The 23,948-nt window shown below is 36.1% G+C and overlaps 1 long non-coding RNA gene across 1 annotated transcript in view; it reads right to left on the reverse strand.

The window, feature by feature from the left end:
• Positions 1-21,776, reverse strand: part of LOC128018933 (uncharacterized) — a 73,402-nt gene extending 51,626 nt beyond the window's left edge. Inside the window, exons 1-2 of the long non-coding RNA XR_008185020.1 lie at positions 21,581-21,776; positions 21,184-21,250 (exon numbers count right to left, since the gene is read on the reverse strand). This is a non-coding gene — a long non-coding RNA (uncharacterized LOC128018933). The remainder of the gene's footprint in view (positions 1-21,183; positions 21,251-21,580) is intronic.
• Between the last annotated feature and the right edge of the window lie 2,172 nt (positions 21,777-23,948).

Here is a 23,948-nt window from a genome sequence, read left to right on the forward strand (position 1 = left end):
GTGTACTGTATTTAATCCAATTAACGTCAAGCACACATTTGGATTTGTGCTGAATAGTTAGGTTTTTGCATTGGATTTGCATTTTTGTCGTTTGCACGGAGATGATAACTTGCACTTCAAAAACCATTTTCAAAAGCTTGCATTTTCAACCCCTCTAAATGCATTTGCAGTGTAAATAAATGGCCAAAATACATTTTAAAAAAATAGTTTTTAGTGGAAAATGGTGTTCTGTAAACCCCCATTAAAATTCTGTATGTTTATAGTGTTTATAATGTTCAGAAAAGTTTATTTTCATTTACTGATATTTTAAATTATAACTGTAATAATAAAAATGGGATTTCAACACTGATGTTTGACAATTGTCTGTGATTTTTTTCTCTCTTAACAATGCAGTTTTGACTCAGTCTTTTCTTTATTTCTTTTTTTTTTTTAAATATAACATTTGTTGTTAGTACTATATTAGAGTAGTAACTATGGTATTTTTGGCAGATCATGTTCTGGTGTTATTAGCTCTTGCTCCACAACCTTCTCAACTGCCTTGTTGTCTTCTGCTTGTTGTTTACCTCAAGTTAAACTGCACAGGAGACTAGACTATGATTCAGTTGATTCTGTTATTTTCTCTGTTTATTGCTTGTGAAGTTTGCATCACCCTGGCTCCCTTGACAAAAACCCAATATGATTTTTTCCATTGGCTTTTGGTTTATTGAAGAAAATAAACTTCATCTTGATAGTCTTCACAAATTAACATCACTTTTACTGAACTTCATTTCTCATCTATAGAAATAATCCCTGCAGAACTGTATAGTAAAAGGGATTTGTGTCCATGACATACTTAAACAAGAGATTCTACCTTTTTAAGACCTGTATTGAAGACCTTTTTAAGACCAAGTAAAGAAAAAAAAAACATATACCTATGCTCCGAAAATGACTTTTAATTGTACCTTCAAATCACACCACAAAAAAGCTTTTAAACTGATCAAAATGAGTTTAAAGGGAAAGCAACCTCACTTACATTTGCTCTTGTTTTAAGCATAAACTAACTTCATCTTGTTTAACTTATTGATTTAAGACTTTTTATGACCTGCAGAAACACTGTTCAACAGAATAGGAAATAGCAAGAACCACTGCGCAATTACTTCAAGTGCAGCTAATAAAGAGCTACTGGCAGCGAACCCTCAAGATTATCTGCTTTTTGGAGAGGAGACAGAGGAAGACAAAACCCTGGCATGGAGGATCGCTGACGAATACAAGTCGTGCATAAGCTTTGCGTGTGTGAACTCAGGCTTTGGCATGGTGCGTGAATGTAAGCACAAGAACACAGCTCCCTGACGTGAACAACCGTTCCCTGCTGCTCTACACATAACAGGGCACTGCAGTGTATGTTACGTGTGAGAAAGCACTTCCGCACTCTCAGAAACTAAGCATGAATGGACACCGAGAAAGAATACCTGCAGGAGAAACCACAATCACATAGCCTTGAGTCTTTTATAAAGTTGATGCCGTGGAGAGGAACACGATGTAAAAGATGCTGCCGTCATAAGCGCGTGATGGTCCTCTAGAGCGGGAAGAGGACAGAAGCGGCACAGAACAGCCTTCTAGTCATTTCTGTGCCAGTGCAGAGGGGGGTGGGCGGCACTGCAGAGGAGCAAAAGGGCTGATTATAAAACCTGTCTATGTCACAGAAAAAAACAGTTCCTCTTGAGCAGCACTGGGCTTGTGACGCAAATATGGAGAGTTCTAGACTCCTGTGTGACGCATACGCCAGCCTAAATACAGGTTAATGCTCTGTAGTCTGATTCATGAGCGCGTGAGAGAGTGTATGAGAGTGAGAGAACATCCAGACAGCCAATCAGGAAAGAAGAGTTTACTATCATCACCACGACTCAAAACACCATCATTGCCGTTTGCCCATATTTGGACATGTTCTTATTCTGAGTTCATGGCAATAAAAAAGTGGAAGGTATAATACTTCTAGTCCCCAAGCAATTCTGAGTAATATTATTGAGCAATGAGTGAATATTTTAAAATATGACAGCCAATCGGATGCATCAAAGTCATACAGTAAATATTTGTAATTAATATGTGTAAGTTAAATGTAAATTAATTACTTCAACATGGTGGGAAAATCACCACAGGCACATTTGAACAATCTCTTCTTCCTCTGGAGTTTTGACTTTTAAAAGTACTTTTCTTTGTATTAATACTTGTAAACATTTGTTAGACCTTGGACTTATAATCAACCCCCAAGAAACAAACTGGCAACTGCAGAATAAATAAAGTGCCAAAACTATTTTTATTTTTATTTTTTCAGGCTCTTGACTAAATAAAATCAAGATCGTAGCATTCCTTTCATTTATTTTTATTATAATTTTTTTTATTTTTTTATTTATTAATTTGTTAGGCCTTGTAATTCTTAAAACTGGAAAACAAAATGAGCAAAATTATAAAATGATAAAGGTGCCAATATGTTTATAGGCACTTATTAAATCAAACAACACTGTTAAATTATTTCTGTTTTATGACAGAAAATGCAGTGGGACATGATTGTCAGCACATTTTGAAAATGACCCTAATTTTATATGATAAATGAGTCTAAATGTGTTACATTCTAGTATAAATGTGCTATAAGTCTAAAATCTGCGGTGTGTTTGAAGCTTAAACACTGAACATATCCACATCTATGATCATACTGAACCTTAACTATAGTAAACTCACATGACTGCATGGCCTCTTGTGACTTACTACTCAATATTTACCCCAGTAAACCAGTCCAACACAGGGCTGGTTGTGCAGCAATCAGAGCTTAAAGAATCATGACACTGCTGGCCAATGACAATTATGCACATGGTGAACTGCTGGCCTGGCTGCCATCACTGATACGATCACATGTGATAGATGCCAACCCCCCTGACCCCAGCTTTCTCTGAGAGAAACACACGTCACCAGTTACATGCTCACACTCGATGACACATTCTGATTCTGAAGCCCTCTGGGTCACTAATTATCCCCATGACCTTTGACCTGAAGCTGGATATAGCCCACCTTCTTCATGCTGCAGTGAATGAATTTTTTAAGTTGATTCAGTTCTTAACAAAAAAAAAAAAAAAAAACATAATTCACATATTAATAAATATTGTTGGACTTATGCATGTTGAAGTGCATGCATTTTAGTTTTTTAAGAATCCTAATGTAAAAACTTGAATATGAATTACTGATAGATTAAATTTAAGTCCATGCAATTTCTAGCAGTTTTCACATTATGGAAGTTACAATGTGTTGCAAAATTGCTTTTATGTTTGGTACGTTTTCACCACTGTGAACCTTAAAAGCAGTCATATATATATATATATATATATATATATATATATATATATATATATATATATATATATATATATATATATATATATATATATATATATATATATATATATATATATATATATATATATATATATATATATATATATATATATATATAAACACACACACACACAGCAAACAACCGAATCAAACATATGCATTTTTATACACTTGACAGATGCTTTTATCCAAGGAGACTTGCATTTCATATTAAGGTAAACAGATTATCATTTTACACATTACCAGACATCAAACCTGTGACTGAATAAAAGGTTTAATGTGCTTTTGCTTGTAATAAAGTGATGCAAATCTTGGCAAGAATATGACAAGTTTACGCTGTGGATCCATAATTGGGCTATTGGGAATTCTGAGTTGTTTTCATATCAGTCAGATCCATGGCAATACTTTTTTTACGAGACAATTTAAATGTTTAAATTCTTCATTAATTACTTTATATTTGATTTCAATGTGCGGTATTCACTTTCAAAACTGCAGGGATTGATATAGTGATTACAATAACAATAAACAGGACAACATTTTTTCAAAATATGTGTGTTAAGCCAAAATTCACAATAATAAATTAAAAGCAATGTAAATTCACAATATAACATTAAATTAAAAGAAAAATATTTCAATAATTTCTATTGAATTAACTTTATCGAAATAAACATTTGTATCAAAATATTATTAAAATACTTGCAATTATTTGCAAAAGTAATGACTTTCAAGTCTCTCTGCTTGCTATTCTTGTTATGGTGGTGCTTTTGAGCCATTGCTTACACATCTGCATTTCACTAATGTAGCAGTGGAATTGTTCTGTAACCAGACACATGCACTTGTGACTGCAAGCGTTTTTACTGATCAGATAGCTATCTGATTTGTTAAAGATGCTCCATTTACAACTGGCAATATAAATGTGTCTCCTCAAAATACGATCTTCAATACCTGTTCTAATAGGGGAGAAAGCGCGTGATCACTAATCTCACTTCTTATAATGATGATGAATGTGCTTTGAGACCCTGGATGCAATGCCAATTTATCAGCTTATTTGTGGCAGTTTCCACGTCTGCTTACTGTAGAAGGACATTCATCTACGGCGGATTGTATCTGTGGAAACTGTTGTAGCAGTAGCGCTGCACATTTACATTTTTCTGATGCTTTTTTCCAAAGCGACTTACAATTGCTATATATGTCAGAGGTCGCACGCCTCTGGAGCTACTAGGAGTTAAGTGTCTTGCTCAGGGACACATTGGTGTCTCACAGTGGATTCGAACCCGGGTCTGTCACACCAAAGGCATGTGTCTTATCCACTGCGCCAACACCACCCCTGCAGAGAGGTCTTACATGTTTGTAATGTGTATTTTCGCTTACAAATGTGTATCTATTTCTATCTCTTTCTCCACACGTCACCACACCCCATCCATACTAGCTGCAGCCATCCAAGGTCTACACTTCAAACACAGGCTGCTATTGGAAGCAGAGTGGGTGGGGCCTGCTGCAGTGGCGAACAGAAGGAGGAGGGGTCGTGTGGGCTTCCCCACATGAGCAGGAGACATACGGTGGGTCTCCCCTCCTCCCACACACACAGCCACAACCCATGAAGATCAGCCCTCTGTCTCACACATCTGCCATAAATGAAACATCCGTAGTGCTTCACTCGAGTCACGTCTTACATTAGCCAAGAAGCTGCAAGCTACACTAACAACAAATCTTGGATATGTGCCTTTTCTGTCAAATCAACTAAATTTCCTTGTGGGATGAAGGAAGGTAGAAAGGAAAGTGTGACGAAAGAAAGGAAGAAATAACAAAAACACTTCAGCAAAACAAAAATGTAAATATGTTTAGGAATAAATAATAGAGTAACAGATTTAGGGCGCAAAGATTTTTAAGGCAATTCACAAAATCAATCAAACCATCAAATAAACAGATGTAGGAGACAATGGGTTTTTAAGCAATTGACAGACTTTTGTGTGATTGCAGCACGATTCTGTATCTGGTCGTGTTGAGAGTATTTGTAGCACTTTGCTGTATTTGCAGGACATTTCTGTATTTGGTCGCGTTGTGAGTATTCGTAGCACTTTTCTGTATTTGCAGGACATTTCTGTATTTGGTCGTGTTGAGAGTATTTGTAGCACTTTGCTGTATTTGCAGGACGTTTCTGTATTTGGTCGCGTTGTGAGTATTCGTAGCACTTTTCTGTATTTGCAGGACGTTTCTGTATTTGGTCGCGTTGTGAGTATTCGTAGCACTTTTCTGTATTTGCAGGACGTTTCTGTATTTGGTCGGGTTGTGAGTATTCATAGCACTTTTCTGTATTTGCAGGACGTTTCTGTGTTTTGTTGTGAGAATTTGCAACACGTGTTGTCACATTGATGAAGATGTTTTCTTAATTTGCTGGTGTTTTTTTATTTGCATGTATTTTTTCCTCTGCAGTACGTTGAGCGCTCTCAGTCACAGCACATTCATAAATTTTTTAGACTGGAAAACAAATTGAGCAATAATTAATTTACAAATCATGTAGGTTATAGGCACCATTTTCTGTCAAATTAGCCCAACTCCCTTGTGGAATGAGGTTCCCACTGCATTAAAAATAGCAGAGTGATTCGATACACCCAGTTATGTATAGTTATGCTTGCGTGTAAGGCAACCTGGGCACCGACAGCTGTTAGCCGCAAGGACTAGCTAGTGTTACAGCCCACTGCACTCTTACTCACTGTGGTCCTCTTTAGAGGGAGACCTTACACCTCAGTATAATGACAGCTGCCAGGGAACACTCTCAGAGGAGCAGTGCATGTGTGATTGGAGGGGTGATGGGTTCACATAGCACATCTATTTCACACTTGACCATGCTAGTTGTACGTAAGACGACCAGCCCTAGTGGAAAAGCACCAGCAGCGATGGCTGTCAAACGCAGGGAATTCCTGCAGACTTAAATGCTGAATGACATTTAGGGCTGTTAATCCTGACATATCGAGCACACATTATTCAAATGCGACAGGAGGTGTTGCCATGGCGAGCCGGGTTGAAGTGGTACTGTCAATCACACTATCCTGTCCTGTGATATCAGCAGTAGCGCTGGCGATGTCATTTGGTGGGGGAGGGGACAGGGAAATGGGCATGCAGGAAGGAAAGAAGGGGGGTAATTAGGTAGAGAAAAAGGATTGTTTAATAATACATGATCCATGCATGTCTAAAGCAAACACTATTACACAGCTAACATTACATCTGTGATGCTGAAGTGGATTACATAGTTTATTCCAAACAGATGTGACTGATGTTAAGCGTGATAAAGAGGTGATATAGGCATGGTAATTGTCTCACAAATGGATAACAGCTAAGATGAAGTGGGCAAATGTTTGGAATCGCTTATAATCGCTGAGACAGCTAGTGTCCACTTTGTCTGTCACTCCTGCACACAAAAAATGTAGAGGAAACCTGAGAATAAATCAGCATGCACTTATCTTGCTATCTTTCCTGTTAACCTTAGCCTAATACAGCTCAAACAATATTAAAGGTGCTGTAAGCGATTTAAACTATTTATTGTCATTAATTGTGACATTTAACATTTAAAAACACAAAGCTTCTCTCCAAAACCCCCGAGCTTTAAAGAAATGACGGCAAAGCAGACGCTTAAAGTGACAATAAAGATGATGTTACAAAACATTTGTATGTCAAATAAAAGATTTTGATTCAACAAAGAAATATATATATTTTTTTAAATTGCATCACAGTTTCATCATTAATAAAAGCTTCTTGAGCAGCAAATCATTATTTTAGAAAGATTTCTGAAGGATCGTGTGACACTGAAGACTGGAGTAATGATGCTGAAAATACAGCTCTGGATGGCATAAATGAATTAATAAAAAAATATATTAAATTAGAAAATAAATGTTAATAATATTTTACAATATTACTGTCTAAACTGTATTTTTGTTCAAATAAATGCAGCTTTGATGAGCATAAAAGGCTTCAGAACCCCAGACATTTGAGGGGTAATAAATATATATAAAACTATCAAATGTAATAATCAAACAAAACAAAATATTTTCTTTATGAAATGGGCAGTTTACATGTGAAATTAACAGGACTTTGGTTGTTCAGCATCTTTTCTGTAAGGTTTATTATTCACTACCAACATTTTCCCAAAACCTGCATTACAGTGAGACATAACATAAATACTTTAAATGTGTAAGCTAATTGTGTCACCTAAATAGTAAAAATCATGTTAAAATTATTAACGACCTTAACAAAAAAAAAAAAAATAAATAAATAAATAGCTGCTCAATTCTAATGTGATTCCTCAGACAAACACAGTAGTAATAATATCATTCTCCTCATTACCGGATCTTAATTGCACTTAATTTTTGATCAACAAACAGGCATTAAAAATTAGAGTCATACATTGCAAAACAAGCTGCTTTTGCAGCATACAACCCTAAGCCAACAAAATATAAAAATGCACCCTATATTTATGTTCTTGGTCTTACTGTAAATTTCATCAGTGAATATTATTATAAAATCAAAAAACTGTTAGCCTCTGTAATCTTTAACCAGAATATAATATTCAACAAAGTTTCCTCTGACATTATTTTGACTGCCAAAATTTTTGTATAAAAGCTTTAGCATTGTTTTAGCAACCATGAATACAGTTTGGCTTACCATTTTTTTCATTGTATATACTGTTTTAATGGGAAAGGCTTCAAATTACAAACATAAAATAGGTTGCAAATAGAAATTCATGTTGACTTTACCCTCTAAAACTTACTGTACTGTTTTCCTAGTACACTGAACTTTCTGAATATCTCAAAAAGATAAACGTAATTCCTCTAGACTTGACTCATTTAAAGGCTGATTTGTCACAGTAACTGCCGTGATTAATGTTTATCAGAAACATGCAGTTCTGACTAACACAACGGACCAATAACAATAACACCGCTAGCACACGCTGCTCAGTTCCTCGATATCAAAGTGTAAACCAGGAAAGTGTTTTCCACATCGCTTCCAACTCCATTCATGGCAAGTCTTCCAGGCAATGTCATTATTTCACGCTGAAAACAGACTAAGAATAACACAGCCAACAAAAGATCTCATAGGATCCTTATAAGGCCAAAGTGAACAGGGCCTTACGCTAGAGTCGATATTAGACTCTCAGTGAGGGGGGCCTGTCCACCAGAACAACTCAAATCAGGGACCGCAAGTCTGTGACTGGGGGAATGCGATGCAGGAATGCGAAGATCGGGAACTTGGCAGGAGGGACAAGTGAAGCCTTCTGTCTTAGATAAAATCATGTGTGACTCCAGGCCGTCCTGTGATTCCATTGTGAGGTCGGGTGATTACAGAAGAGTCACATGGTGTATTATTTTTGTAAATACTGATTTAGAGATCACAGCTCTGTCCACGTCAATGCTGTATACTGTTACTGTAGCAAGTGTCGACAGCTTTTAAAATGTTAGTTTGAAGCCAGAGAGGTTTAGCAAACTAATTATAGAATTAAAGATCAAATATGTGTTGAGCTAAGAACCTACAAAGAACCTCAGCAAACTCAGGAATCCAAAATAGATACTTTAAGATAGAAAATTAATAAAGTGGAATTCAAAACATTTTGAAATGGGTAGGGTTGGTTCCATTTTAGAAACCCTTCTGAATTTCCAAGAACTGTGAATTTGTTAAGACACACACATTTTGAAATAAAAAAGAATGTGTAACAGTATATTTGATCTGTGCATCAGGTCTTAAAGTGACAGCAGTCTATTCCTGCTGCTGTCTGTAATATTAATATTGAAATGATTTATCCTGTTAGATCTTCACCAGAACTGAAATATCTGAATCAGTGCTCAATCTCAACTATTTTATTAAGTCCTTGAGTTATTCATTCATTCAATTCATTAATTTGTTAATTGCATTAAAATATATTTAAATTGTGTTTTTATTCCATAAATAATTAATTATAAATAAATGCATTAAACTGACTGTCCTACTATATATCAATTTCTTCAAAGCAGCTATGCTGCAACTAGCTATAAGAGTGATATTACCATGAACTTCGGTGTCACCCTGTACTGATAAGATGTAATCAGAAGCCAGGAATGTAAACATCTGCATGTTCTCCTGCTTTGTTGGTGACAGGACGGGCTGGATCATTCCAGTTGTATTTGTGTCGAGATGCTGTAGGTTTGTTAGCACCCACATGAAGCTAATCATGCACTGACAGAACTCTGAAGTGTCATCTCTCAGATTCCATAGCAACGTGACTCCTAACACCTGCCTGGGTGTCTCCGGCACAGGATGGGCCATCCCTGCGGATCACGTGACCAGTGATTCTCATTAGCCGCGGTCCGCCTGATTTCTGAGCACGGCACTTTGGCTTCACCGTAGCCTCTGCTCCTGAAATCACAGGACACAGCTGCCAAAACAATTACAGCTTTGCATCATGGTAAAGATTAGACCAGGATTTTACCAAAAAGATTTTCTGTGTTCTTTGTGGTCACACTGTGCAGTGATATTTTATTATTATTTATATACTATTATAGTTTTCATTAATATTATGAATTTACATTTTTATATTTTCAGATTTTATTTTATTTAAATAAAATTTTTGTTGTAAGTTTAAAAAACAAAAACAAAGAAGATCTGCACTCATAACTACGGATAACTTATTATCCCTGTTTTTGACTTAAATATCTCAAAAAGCACATTTTTAGAGCACCCTTGTTTTTTGATTACAGTCAATTTATTATATTGATTATTTTTAGAATTTGGCAAAGAAAAAAAACACGGTAATTGCATTGTTTTGGATAATTTTGAGTTTTAGTAATTTGATGTTATTTTGCCCTCTCTATATATATATATATATATATATGTGTGTGTGTGTGTGTGTGTGTGTGTGCATATTCCACAATTTCCTTTTTTTTTCCATATTGAAAAGTCAGTTATACAGATTTTCAGCAAACTGAAGGTGAAAAATAATGACAGAATTCTCATTTATGGGTTAAAACCCCTTCTGTGCGGGTTTGAATCTATAACTCTCTTGACACTCATATTAGAAATAGTCTTTATTATACAATTATCTTCTTTTCTCATTTCCATTGCCCATAACAACACAACGAGCTGCTGTCAATGATAATTACCCCTCATCACCACTCCCTGATGAGCATTAATGCATTAAACAGTCCCGCTTCATACAGCTGCTACTGTGTGTTATACACCTGCAATCAGACGTGCTGTAAATTTCCTGCTCAATATAACAGAGTCCAGGTCAAGGGCCATGCCATCAACTGCAATCTAATTAGGATTAATGACATGGCTGATGATGGATGCCCACTCTCCAAGCCTGAGCTGCGTTAAGATGAGCAGCTCATAGGCAGAAAACAGACTTTTATAGATGTTTACAAAGGCATTTTGTGGCCCATGACTTTGTGGCCATTACACTTGTGAAACTGATAAGTCAGTGAGGTTTAGTCATGGTGGACTCTGAACAGGTGGAGCGGTGCAGGTGTGGACTAACAAATCTGTATTGTTTTATCGAGTACGACAGGCCCAGGCAGGTGGAATTGTGTCAGACACCAAAAGGAGAACAGGAGCAAAGGATTCTTGAAAGATGAACAGGTGTTAAGTGACAGAAAGAGAGCTAGAGTAGATCACAGGGCAATAACACTGGAGGGGACAAATGTTAAATTGATGTCGCCTCCTGGTTGTGCAATAGTGCATGACTAATGTAGAAACAAGAGGAGAGAGAAAATCAAACCTAATGAACAAATCTCAGATATATTATGATCACAGGCTACATTTCTAAGAAGAAAAAGAAGAATGCTGGTAACCAAGCTGATTTGGTTTTGGTACTGAAATGTTTCTCAAATGATCATCTTTTATGTTCCATAATTTATGTTAGGCCATTGTAGCCTAAATATTTGTTTAATAAATGTAATCAAATAAATCATTCGTTTCTAAAGATACTTTTTGTAATATGCACTCATGTATATTTTTAATTTAACAAAATAATAGCTTTAAATTATGTTATTATTAAAATATATAATAAAATATATCATACTAAATAAATATTCAATTATATCATACTATAATATTTTCTATTATTATTACATTTTATTACATACTGTATATACCCTTAAAACTTGGATTTTCAGAATGAATTTACTAAAGGAACAAAATGGCTTAAGATATTAAGAGAAATTTGAGAACTTTTTTATCTTATTTTTAACTTTATCATTTTTAGTTAAACTCAATTTGAAATAAAAACTAAATTCACTGTTAAATCTCACACAATACCTTTTCACTGGAAAACAAGACACAAATACTAATTAAGTAAATTATTTTTGCCATATTTGATCAGTCTTTTGTATCAGTAGTGTGTCTAGGAAGCCTTGAAATGCCATTTACATTGACAAGTTTTGGAGCAAAGCCTTTGTCATCATGAATAAACGGACTGTATGTCATGATATATTTAGTCTGTTATGCGACAGCAAACTTTTTAAATCCACCCACTCTTCCATACACACTTACGCACACAAGCTCACATGCACGAGTGCACACATCACACGGCTTATTTAGTAAAGGTTAAGCATGAGGGAAATGGTAAATTGATGAGGGAGACGCTATGAATACTGAAGCCCGCAGATCATTTGCAAACTTACTAGCCTTACTCCGATTCCTTTGAATCACAACTGAAGGCCTTTTCCTCTAGAGCACATGACCGCCCACTTTCCATGAGATGATACGGCACATGTGTAAGCAGTGACACCCTGCAGCCTGTCAAACCCTCACTTACTCACAACAGACCGCATGCATGTGTTTGCAATGTGTATGTCATTTAGCAGCTGCTCTTATCTCTCATATGTTTGACAGCGACATTCCCACGTGAGGATTTCTCATTAGTCAAACTCTGATAATCTACAACACTGCTCTAATTGTAAAGGAAATCACATGCCACACAGATCTCTGTTTTGAACTGGGGCATTTCTGCACGCCGCTGATATGAAATATGAGATTAGATCTATTTTCACAAGTCCCATGTGACACAACTCTTGACATCGGGGCGGCCCGCTGACAGTTTGGTGGAAATCCCAAGACAATCCGCAACCTTTAAATGTGTCGCCTTTAATGGAGGATCTATTCACAATCGGAGCCCCAGAAACCTTTTTTAGAGACCAAACCTCAAAAACATGACTGATATGGACTAAGCTAAAGGGTTCATTGGGGACGACCGTAGTTAACAATAACAGGAACAAGATCCCTTCCCCCTAAAGACAAAGACACACACACAGACACACACACACACACACAGAGAGAGAGAGAGACAAAGCAGCTCATTAATGCTCTGGGATCAGGGTTTGGGAAGTGCATGGGGACATGGAGCAAAAATCATTAGTGTTCTCTTTATAAGAACACACATGCAAAGGGTGCGAGGATGCCTCAAGAAAAAGAGTAAAATTAGACAGATTAAACATAAATTCTTGTCATTATCACAAAAAAGTAGGAGTGGAAAAATGTCAGTAATTGTGACACCAAACCAATGCTGTTAAGAAAATGCTGCAGTAAATAGTTGATTGGGTAAACTGTGAAATATATTTAAGACATTGAAAAATGAATTTGAAGGTGTTCTAGGTGATTGCTTAGGAGATGTACAGATGGATTATATATTTAAGAAGGTAAAGTTGGTAAATCTTGATAATCATATAGAAACAAACACTTATGTATTTCCATACTGATATGGCTGTAATGAGAATAAAATGTAATATAAAAGTCACTGAAATATGAGTCATGTGACCGATGGCACCAATTCACGCATAAAGCATTCCATTAAAACTGAATGAACATTTTTTTTCCCTTGTTGTGCCCAATTAAACACTGATATATAATAATACTTCATGTAAAAAAAATGTGCCATGCAAGTGAAGCAACAAATAGGTTTCATTAAATTCAATTTACCAGGATTCAAAAATGTAAATGTCTTGAGTTATTGGGGCACCAACAAGAAGCTCATTAGACAAGGAACAGTGATCAATTTTGGAACTGAAAAAATAATGAGGGAAATATTGTGCAGTGATGCATGGGGGTGTTGCCACAGGGGACCATAAAGGAGATTGCATGTGGAGAAAGAGAGAAAGAGGTAACAGCCACGGCCCATCTCCTGTCCTCTGTGAGACACTGGCATTGTCCAGTGCTGATTTAAACTATTGTGATGAGAGCCAGTGATCCTCTACTACAGGTTAAGCACTCCACATTCACATTGTTACAAGTTAATGTGACAAGTTAAGTGATGTATGACCCCGAACCCACACTCTTTTTCTTCCTCTGTCTTTTGAGTCTCACTCTCTGATCTCTCGCTGCACAATATGCTGCTCAGACCTTTAAATGGGCTTTTTAAGAGAGTTCTTCAGAAAAGGTCTGACTCCACAAATAGGATTGTTGCTGAGAAAGAGGCATTTGGGAACACAGATGAGCCTATATGTGGAGGAGAATGGAAAACGATCTATAAAATGTTTCATATGTAATACAAGACTGCAAAGGCAGATTACAGATTATGATTAAAAGATCACAGATAAAGTTCAGTGTACATGTTTGCAAGCATTTTTCTTTTCTCATACAAAATAAAAAGTGCTGTGGTAATTCTGTTACCATTAGATGGTAATGTATTTCTACTTTGATGTGTACAGTGGTACTGAACAATTGCTGTATTGTGTAGTACGTGCATGGTTGCTAGGGTACACACACACACACACACACACACACACACACATATAAAGTTATATATATATATATATATATATATATATATATATATATATATATATATATATATATATATATATATATATATATATAAACACATGATACATGAACACATGATAAGTAAAAATTGATAGCTTGAATGCACTGTAAGTCACTTTGGATAAAAGTGTCTTATATATATATATATATATATATATATATATATATATAATTTTTTTATTTTTCTTGATAGACATTCTGTCCAATAAACTCATTGTGACCCCATTGATGATGGTGTGTGTGTGTGTGTGTGTGTGTGTGTGTGTGTGTGTGTGTGTGTGTGTGTGTGTGTGTGTGTATGTGTGTGTGTATGTGTGTGTTCAGGGGGTGTCGGCGGGAATTGTCAGAGTGAAGCCTGTGAGAACCGAACCTCCCCACCATCCCATCATGCTTTGCTCCCTCTCACTGCATGGAGACAGACAATGCTTGCAGGCGGTTCAGCCTCCTTTTCAATGTTTGGAGGCTAAAATGAATTATCCTATTGTTTTGTATATTTTATTTCTTTAATATTTTACTTCAATTTTACTATATATCATTTTTATATTTTGCTATCTATTTAAAAGAATGAGTTGTTATCACTGTGCTACATTTTGTGTCAAGCATTTTGAATTGGATTTGATTGACAGGTGCCATGTAATGTAAATACGTTTAGATTGACTGATTGTTACAACTGTGAAACCACAAAAAAAAACTTACTAACTGAAAAAGATCTCCTTCAAACTATCCAAGAAGCTTTCAAAATCTGTGATATTTTATTTTACACTGTTTTATTATGTAAATTAACTACAGCATTTTCTCTTTACTATGGTACATTTACAGGAAGGTGTTTGTTATATGCTAATCAGAGGGATAATTATATATTTTGCTATGTAGTAGCAACACGTGCAGAGAGAGATCACAAAGCAGATCTCTCCTCCTATCACAATGAAAATAACTTAGTCATTATGACTAAATCAGGATTCATGACACCACCATCTGATCCGTAATTAATGAGCCCGCAAGATCGGTGCCAAAAACAACAGAGTTTGTAGCAACAAGACACACAAGAGACGGAAGGAAGCCATTATGGATCCAAAACACAGTGTAGTGTTTATATATATCTCTCTGGATAGAAGTGCCATAGCTGAGTGCTGTCCTCAGCAGCATCATCTCTGCTGGTCCTGCTCTCTAATGAGACCAGATTCAATAAGAGACACTTAGAGGTTCACAGCCGGAAGAGACAATGCAAATAGGGTTTATTCTCAGCCTGGATGTCTGGTTTTCTTGGAAAATAGAGATGAAGCAATTGGGCTGTGATGTTTATTTGATTTAGGGCCCCTCTTGCTCTCTTCACCCACTCCCAAACAGAATAAGAGAGAGACACATGTCTGTCTGTGAAGAAAAGCTTATCAAAAGAGCGGATTGAGTTTGAAAAGCAAGCACTTTATCTGCTAATAAATGGATGAAATATATTTACAGCACTTTTGTGACTTGTTATGGTGTCTTTCTAAAAACTCAGAAATGCCATATTTCTTAAAGGGATAGTTTACCCAAAAATGAAAATTCTGTCATTAATTACTCCCCCTTATGTTGTTATAAACCCATATGACCTCCGTTCATCTTCAGAACAGAAATTAAGGTATTTTCGTTGGAATCTGAGAGCTCTCTGACCCTGCCATAGACAGAAAGGGTCCTTACGCGATCAACATCCAGAGATCAGCAAGGAGTTCGGTAAAATAATCCATGTGACATCAGGGGTTCAACCGTCATTTTACGAAGCTACAAAAATACTTTTTGTGTGCAAAAAAACAACTTCATTCAAACTATTTGTCTCTACCGCATCACCCAAGCACCATTTTTGAAGAGTATCCTGAATGCGAACAGCGTATTTTTTTCTGTGTCAGCAACACAATCACATCAAAGCACAAACAACGCAGAATACGCTGTTTGCGTTCAGAGGATACTCTCCAAAATGATGCTTAAGGTGACGTGGAGGAGAGAAATTGTTGAAAAAGGCATTATTTTGTTTGCACAAAAAAAAAAGTATTCTCCTAGGTTCAGAAAATTATGATTGAACCCCTGATGTCGCATGGATTATTTTACCGATCCCCTAGCTATGTTTCTGGACGTTGATCGTGTAAGGACCCTTTCTGTCTATGGGAGGGTCAGAGAACTATCATAATGCATCAAAAATATCTTATTTTGTGTTTCGATAATGAACGGAGGTATTACGTGTTTGGAACGACATTAGGGTGTGTAATTAATGACAGAATCTTCATTTTTGGGTGAAGTAACCCTTTAAAATAAAACAAATGATCTTCATTTCTCAAAATTTCAAAGAACCAATTCCAAATTCAATTATTTCAAATGCATGTGGAAATCCACAAGACCTGACATGCATTATGAAATAAAGTTTTCCATCGTCTTTACAAGTCTTCATTTCATTCACCTGCTCCGCTATACAATTCACAATGCATTAGTGAGCAGCGGCTGTAAGAATGTGCTGATATCCTTTGATAGCTGCCCCCTGTCACCCCACTCCCTCCGGTTTTCTTCCCCGCTTTTGTGTCTCTGTGAACTTGGCCTATTTGGAGGCCCACACAAAAGGATCCTAAAAGACGAGGTCCCGCGCCACACACAGAACACAACCCTCCAACTCAGTGTGAGACGAAAACACACACCGACCGGTCTATGCTCATTCACTTGCACAAATACATCACACAATAAATGAATGCCAGTTTTTTTTTTTTTCTTTATTAGATTGTACAGATGCTTTGCATCAGTTGAACTCGATGCCCCCAGAAGGACAGTGGCGCCAATAAACTCACTTAAACTGCTTGATTAAAGGTAAACTAATTTAGGAATTGGATATGCCTAAAATGATTTATAGAATTAAATTAAGGTTGTATTTTCAAGTTACATGTACTATTGTAATGGATGTGTAGAGCTAGGCTTTTTAATAAACATAATAAAAGAGGCCATAGCATAGTAGATATGCTCTTTCTCAAATAATACTGTATGTAGTAGTTCTAGGAGATAGCAATGCAACTAATTCTCTCTAAACTTGTCCAAGTTAAACCAGACTTAGCTAGTTTGCTGGTCTTAGTTGGTCAAAAGGGTTTTTATATAGTTTTCATCAGGTCAGATAGGAGACCTAACCCTAAATCTACTAACTAACTAACTAACTAACTAACTAAACCTACGCTGCAAAATGAGTCAGAAATCATAATATTGACATTATAACAATCAGAACATTAGCATAAGACTGTATATTTAGACCATATTTAGACAGACAGGCAGAGAAAAGAAGGTTAGATAGAATGATAGATAGATGGCAGAGAGACGGAATGATATAATGAGAGTTATAACAATAGAACGATAGAACTATAGAATGATACATATAATTATAGATAGATAGATAGACAGAGTGATAGATCAATAGATAGAATGATAGATAGAACGATAGATAGACAGACAGACAGACATAGGATAGAATGATAGAATGATAGAACGATAGATAGAACGATAGAACGATAGAACGATAGATAGATAGATAGATAGATAGATAGATAGATAGATAGATAGATAGATAGATAGATAGATAGATAGATAGATAGAGGGAAAAAGTTCAGGGAAAACACTGAAACATATAAAATAAAAGTTTGTTAAATATTGTTAGCAGTATTTGAATCAGTAGTCAGGGCACTTTTCCAAGCTTTGGATAAAACAAAACAAAACCAAGCAATATTAAGACTAAACTCTTGTGAAAACTTCCTACTTCATTCCTTGGCTCTGACCCCATTCATCCCACCCACAATGCCCTGCTGGAATTCCTAACGGGTGGGTGGGTGAACTCAAGGGGAGGTTTGGGGGGAGGTCGGAAGGGGGTCCCAGCAGCGTTCCGCCACAGAGATCCCAGCCAATGGATCTTGATTGGAGAGGAGGAGACAAGAGGAGGGGGGAGGGGGGGATTCAGATTTGGGCTGGGCTTTGCTAGCTTCTTCCCATGAACCTCATTGACATGGTACACCAAAGACATCGCGCTCACACACACTGCGAAACACAGACCCATCAAAACCAATTACGGCTGACTGGGGCGTCCAAAGAGACCATGGACATAGGATGAAATTGGGGTCACAGGAAGAGTTCAGGGAGGCTGTTCCTGGGACCGATAGGTTACAGAGCACTCCTGTAGCCTTTTGTCTTCATAAATCCATGGTTGTCTTTAAGACGCCTTTCCACTAAGAACAAATATGTCATGAAGAATCATTCTTAGATGAAAGAAAATGGAGGTAGATCTTGAAACACATAATTTTTCAGGTTATGTTTTATGCTTCTATGTTCTGATAATCATAAACTGGATTTATTTAGCAATAAAAAGCAGCTAACTATAAAGTACATTGCTCTACATTGCAACTTTCTAAATAAATAAATAAATGGGCATGAAATATTGATTTTAGTCAAAAGGAAAAAAAAAATGAGTCGAAATGATGTGTGAAGAAAGTGTAAGCAATAAATTCAAATTCCATTTGAATTGGGTACACAAACCGAATACAGAATTGCAATTTGAATGGGAATTTAAATTCAATTTAAATTAAACTGAAATTCAAATAAAATCATATGACTGTAACAGTTGATGATTGTATAATATGATGAGAAAGTATTTAGTTTATATACTTTGTAACAGATCAAATCTATAATAATTACATACACACACGTACACACACACATAAGCAAACTCATAAGCAAAACACTCTCCAACTTCCTGTGTCAAATTAATTCTGAACAACCATTACGAAACACACCGGAATGCTGCATCTGTCCAATCAGAGTCAAGTACTTCATAGGGCTGCATAATGAAGTGAGATCTGCTGAGGTATTAAAAGATAACACAGACCGAGTGAGGTTGGATATGAAAGGAACTCTGAGAGGCAACTGACAGCTTTGGCACTTTTAACATCTGAAAAAGACTCGACATTCCTCATGAACCCTAACATGCACATTATCATCTGATTAATTAACTGCAAGATGCCTTTTTGTCATCATTTTGCCGCACAGGAAACATGGCCTTATTAGGTAATGTGTGTGATGTTATAAACAATACTAACATGAAACAATGCAAGGATTAAAGACCTCACTTCCTTTCTCACCAGCATCCTTTTCAGCACGGGACAAATACCACCAAAAAAAAAAAAAAAGGGAAAAAAAGGAAATCTTTGTAGCTACACACCGAATGACAAATTCAAAGTTGGAACCAGATTCACAGGACCTGTACTGTGTTTGTTTGCCAACGAGGCACAGAGTTCATTCGCTGTAAGGCGCCATCTATCAATCAGCTGAGGAACATAACGGCCTGTTTCTCAGAACTTCCTTAACAGGAATAACATGCTTGGAATGACTGGCGACAAACTGCCTTTTTTTCCAAATTACAGAGTGTTTTGTTCATGTGATGATCACAGAATGATTATAGTACTTGTCGGTCAAAGAATTGTCCACCGGCTTGTGATGACTAACTACAGCGGTCATGTGGGCTACACATCATACTGCATCACCAATGGCTGCTTGAAGATCCACGGAGATACTGTAATGCTATAAAGCAGTGTTGCAGGCGGCAGGGGAATTAATACTAAATGTGAATCATAAAAAAAAACATTTAGCATTGTAACATTTAACAAACATTTTAATGATTTGATTTTAGCATTGTTAAATGTCTTACACTTAGTGTTAGAGGATGGTGACATTAATGTAAATAAAAAAATTCCACCTGTTTTCATAACTGATAATAATAAGAACTGTTTCTTGATCAGAAAAGCATGCAGCATATTAGAATGCACTAGCATCCTTGAAGTGATTATAAAGTGTGTGAATGGTGATGGATACTATTTCCAAATATAACACATTGATGTGGTTACTCAAGCGGCTCTGCCCTCTTCACCGTGTGTGTGGGAGTGGAAGGCAGGGTTAGGTAAGGTGATGGTTGTAGTTTTGATGTATTATATGCCAGAATGCTCTGTCTGTTCCCGCACAACGCAGGGTTTGGGTGGCAGCCAGACTCCTCGGTTACCATGGGAACCATTTACTCCAGTCTGGCATCACAAGAGCATTTCAGCCCTTTACTACAGTCAATACAAAATAAAGAAATAAATACAACATGCCTGACAAAAGCGGACAGCTACGGCTATGATAGTGAATTCCCCAAATATAGTCAATGGTACATCATCCCAGGTGGCCAAAATCCCCATAAATTCCACAAAAGAAAACACTGTCAAGTAGTTCTCGGAACAAAACACAGTCATACTCTATTGGACAGGAAGGAGAATTCCCGGATAATTCCACAGAATCTGTGTGTCAGCAGAGGGATATTACACTCTTTAAAAACAACAGGGGCCATGATGTACAGCAGAGTGAGGGAGGTGGACATAAACATTACTAGAAAAATATGAAATATTCGGGAAAGGTCACTGACACTGAACGGAAAGTCCATGCACTCATGAGATTTGAAAGGAGATGAGTAATAATTAGACTAAGGGAATTGTTAGCGCCAGGATTCTTGTTTAAATTTAAAGGCCAAGTTTCTTATTAGTACCATAAGATGTGTTTTAGCTGTCGTATAGCGCTCCCTGCTGGCCATACCTTCTTTAACTCAAACATATCATTCCCTCTGTAAAACTAAAACACTAAATCACTGAATTTGACCGAAAAAACAAAACAAAAAACAACAACAAAAAAATAATATATATATATATATATATAATCTTCTTAATAAGTATTTGTCTTACAATACTTGTTTTCAGTTAATTCCAACAGAGAACACAAGTTCATATTCTTGTTTTAAGCATTAGTTTCAATATATTTTAAGATTTTTCTAAATATGTAATCATTAAATCGTTATCATCATCATTAAAAAAAAACTTGTTAAATTAATTAATCAATTACGTAATAAAATGCTGATATAATAAAATGTTTTTTGGCAGCTAACATTTTTATTGACAATAAATATTGTAAAAGGGATAATTCACCCTTTAAAATAAATACAAAATAGCATAATTTACTCACCATCTCATTCTTCCAAATGCACGTGCCAGCTCTTTGTCAGCTTTGTCAGGAGATATTTTTGAAGGATCTGCTGAGCATAAAAACACTTTAAATGTAGTATGTCTAATTCACAGTATTTCTTATTTAAGTCTTGCAGCTTTGTGTGAAGAACAAAGAGACATGTTACTTTTTGCTATTAACTGACATAAGGGTGAGTACATGACGGAATATTCATTTTGGGCTAAAGTAAACTAAATCAAAATAACCAAATAACAAAAACTTCACATATGGAAACACATGAAAAATAGCATGCCATTTCTCTCTTCATCAGCATAAAACATAAATGCATATTATATTTACAAATCTATGCTAGAACACCTACTACATGCAGACAAAAAAAGTATTGTACATTGAACACCTTTCATGCACTGCAAATCAATGTTGAAATTGTCTGCCAAATGAATAAATGGACACTATTGTGGAGTAAACTTTAACAGGAATTAGATTGACTGGAGTAGGTCAAGCAATCACAGCCAAACAAAAGAAAACACTGAGTGCAGCTCAAATGATGTTCAGAATTCACTCATCCAGTGTCATCCCACTCTCACATTTCTGACCGCACCTCTTATTTCGCGTCCGGTGGTGTAAATACAATTTTTTTTTTTTTTTGCCAAATATGTGGTGTGGAACTAAAGTCTGGGTGGAGTCAGGGGGGTCTTTTCCAGTAAAAGGCTCGTAAACTTCTTCTTTCTGCGCAACCGAAACTTTCTAATTTCACTTTCCCGATACCGTGTCAGCTTCCACTGTATGGGCTTCCTCTTTTTGAAATGTCAGCATTTAGTGGTGCCTGGTCCATAAGAGAGAGGAAGAGAAGTGGCCTGAAATTGTGCATTGTTTTTCTCCAACCATCTAAGTCAGGGGGAAGTGGCATAAACTAAAAACAACTGAACAAAACACTCATCTTCAGGTTATTTTGTGGTAACTGGGGAGCAGGGATTCTTTTCCTGGAGATTTGCCTTTGTTGACTTTTTGCAGCAGAACACCTGCTTTTCTATTTTCGGCAAACCAACATAATGTGCATTTCTGCCACCTACTGGACTGGAGTGTGCGGAACTGCTGTTTCTTCCATATAGATTTCTAAGAAAGAAACCAACTTAAAACCAATTATTAATGCTTCTGATTTCCAAGACATTAAAAGTTCCTAAAGACACAGATTAATATCATAATAAATTTGATCAGAGCAAAAAAAAAAAAAAAAAAAAAAAAAAACCTGCAATGTAGCCTACAGCCAAAGACTTGCATGATGTCCAATGAAAAACATTTCAATGCAGAGTATAAGATGAACACCAGACAAGTTTGGCCTTTATTTGTGGGAATGCCACTCTTAAATTAAAATTATGCATTTAGCAGACGCTTTTATCCAAAACGACTTACAGTGCATTAAGGCTATCAATTCTTCTTGACCAAGAAGAACATAAAAGGCTGACTTGAACATGTTAAAATTAATTTGGGTACACCAGTGGTGTTCTGGAAGAATGTTTAATGGAGCGATGTGACCAAACTGGATCTTTTGGACCCATGGATCAGCGGTATGTCTGGTGCAAAAAAAAAAAGCCGGTAAAACTTGGTAGTAGACCAGTCCTGCTATTAAGTAAAGTAGACCAGTACTTTACTGTTGCAGGAAGTAGAAATCATGACTGTATGAAGGACATCAGGGATTCTTTGAAGTCATTTTGGCAAGAACTGTGATGCATTAGGTCCAGAGACTGAAGCTGATGATCAATGGACTTTCATACAAGACATCACTGGCTCAGGGATCAGTCAGAGGGAGACAGGTCTCTGCAGAGCAAAATTTAGCGTTTATAACCTTGTGGTTGTTTTCAAACTGCTGGGTGTTTCTAACAGTGGTGGACGAAGTACACAAATCAAGTACTTGAGTAAAAGTACAGATACGAATAATAAAATATTACTCCAGTAAAAGTAAAAGTACTCATTTTTCAATTTTACTCAAGTGAAAGTACAAAAGTACTCAATTTTGTATGAACTTAAGTAAAAAAGTACTGAAAGATAGATGTTTGCAATTTTATATAGGCTAATTTAATTTTATATTAGCACATTTTTTTTTTTTTTTTTTATAATCCTACTGCTCAAAATACCTGGGATTTTTTCCAAAATAACCACTTTATGGAGTAAAGATATATTTTTGTTGTTGATATGAACTACGCTTACGAGAGTAATGTTCACTGTGAAGCTTCCACTGTGATGTACCTGAGAGAAAACAGAGATGATAATCTGATCTTCACCCGTAAGAAAAAAGTATTTTAAAGTTTGTGGTTTTACAGAACACCACAGTTATATATGACAAGATAATAAGGCCTGAAGTTAGGAAGAACATCTTAAGGAAAATATAATTATATTTTCTTAATTATTTTTTTCCTTCTCAAACCTTGTCTGCGGTGTAAAAACACCCCTGGCCAAACGGGGTGCATCTCTTCCCCTCTTTGATAATTACTGTAGTTACCATGTTCTGAACATAACATCCTTTCTTTTCTCCCCAGATGTAATCTATATATCTATATATCTATAGATAACCACGTGCTAACTTGAGGTAATTTTTATAAATAATGTCCAAATATTTTTATTCAACCACCTATATATATATATATATATATATATATATATATATATATATATATATATATATATATATATATATAGGTGGTTGAATAAAAATATTTGGACATTAGGCCTGCTAGACATTTAGCATCAGCTACAATATTTACTTA

The sequence above is a fragment of the Carassius gibelio genome, chromosome A8, assembly GCF_023724105.1.
Source record: "Carassius gibelio isolate Cgi1373 ecotype wild population from Czech Republic chromosome A8, carGib1.2-hapl.c, whole genome shotgun sequence".
Lineage (NCBI taxonomy): Eukaryota > Metazoa > Chordata > Actinopteri > Cypriniformes > Cyprinidae > Carassius > Carassius gibelio.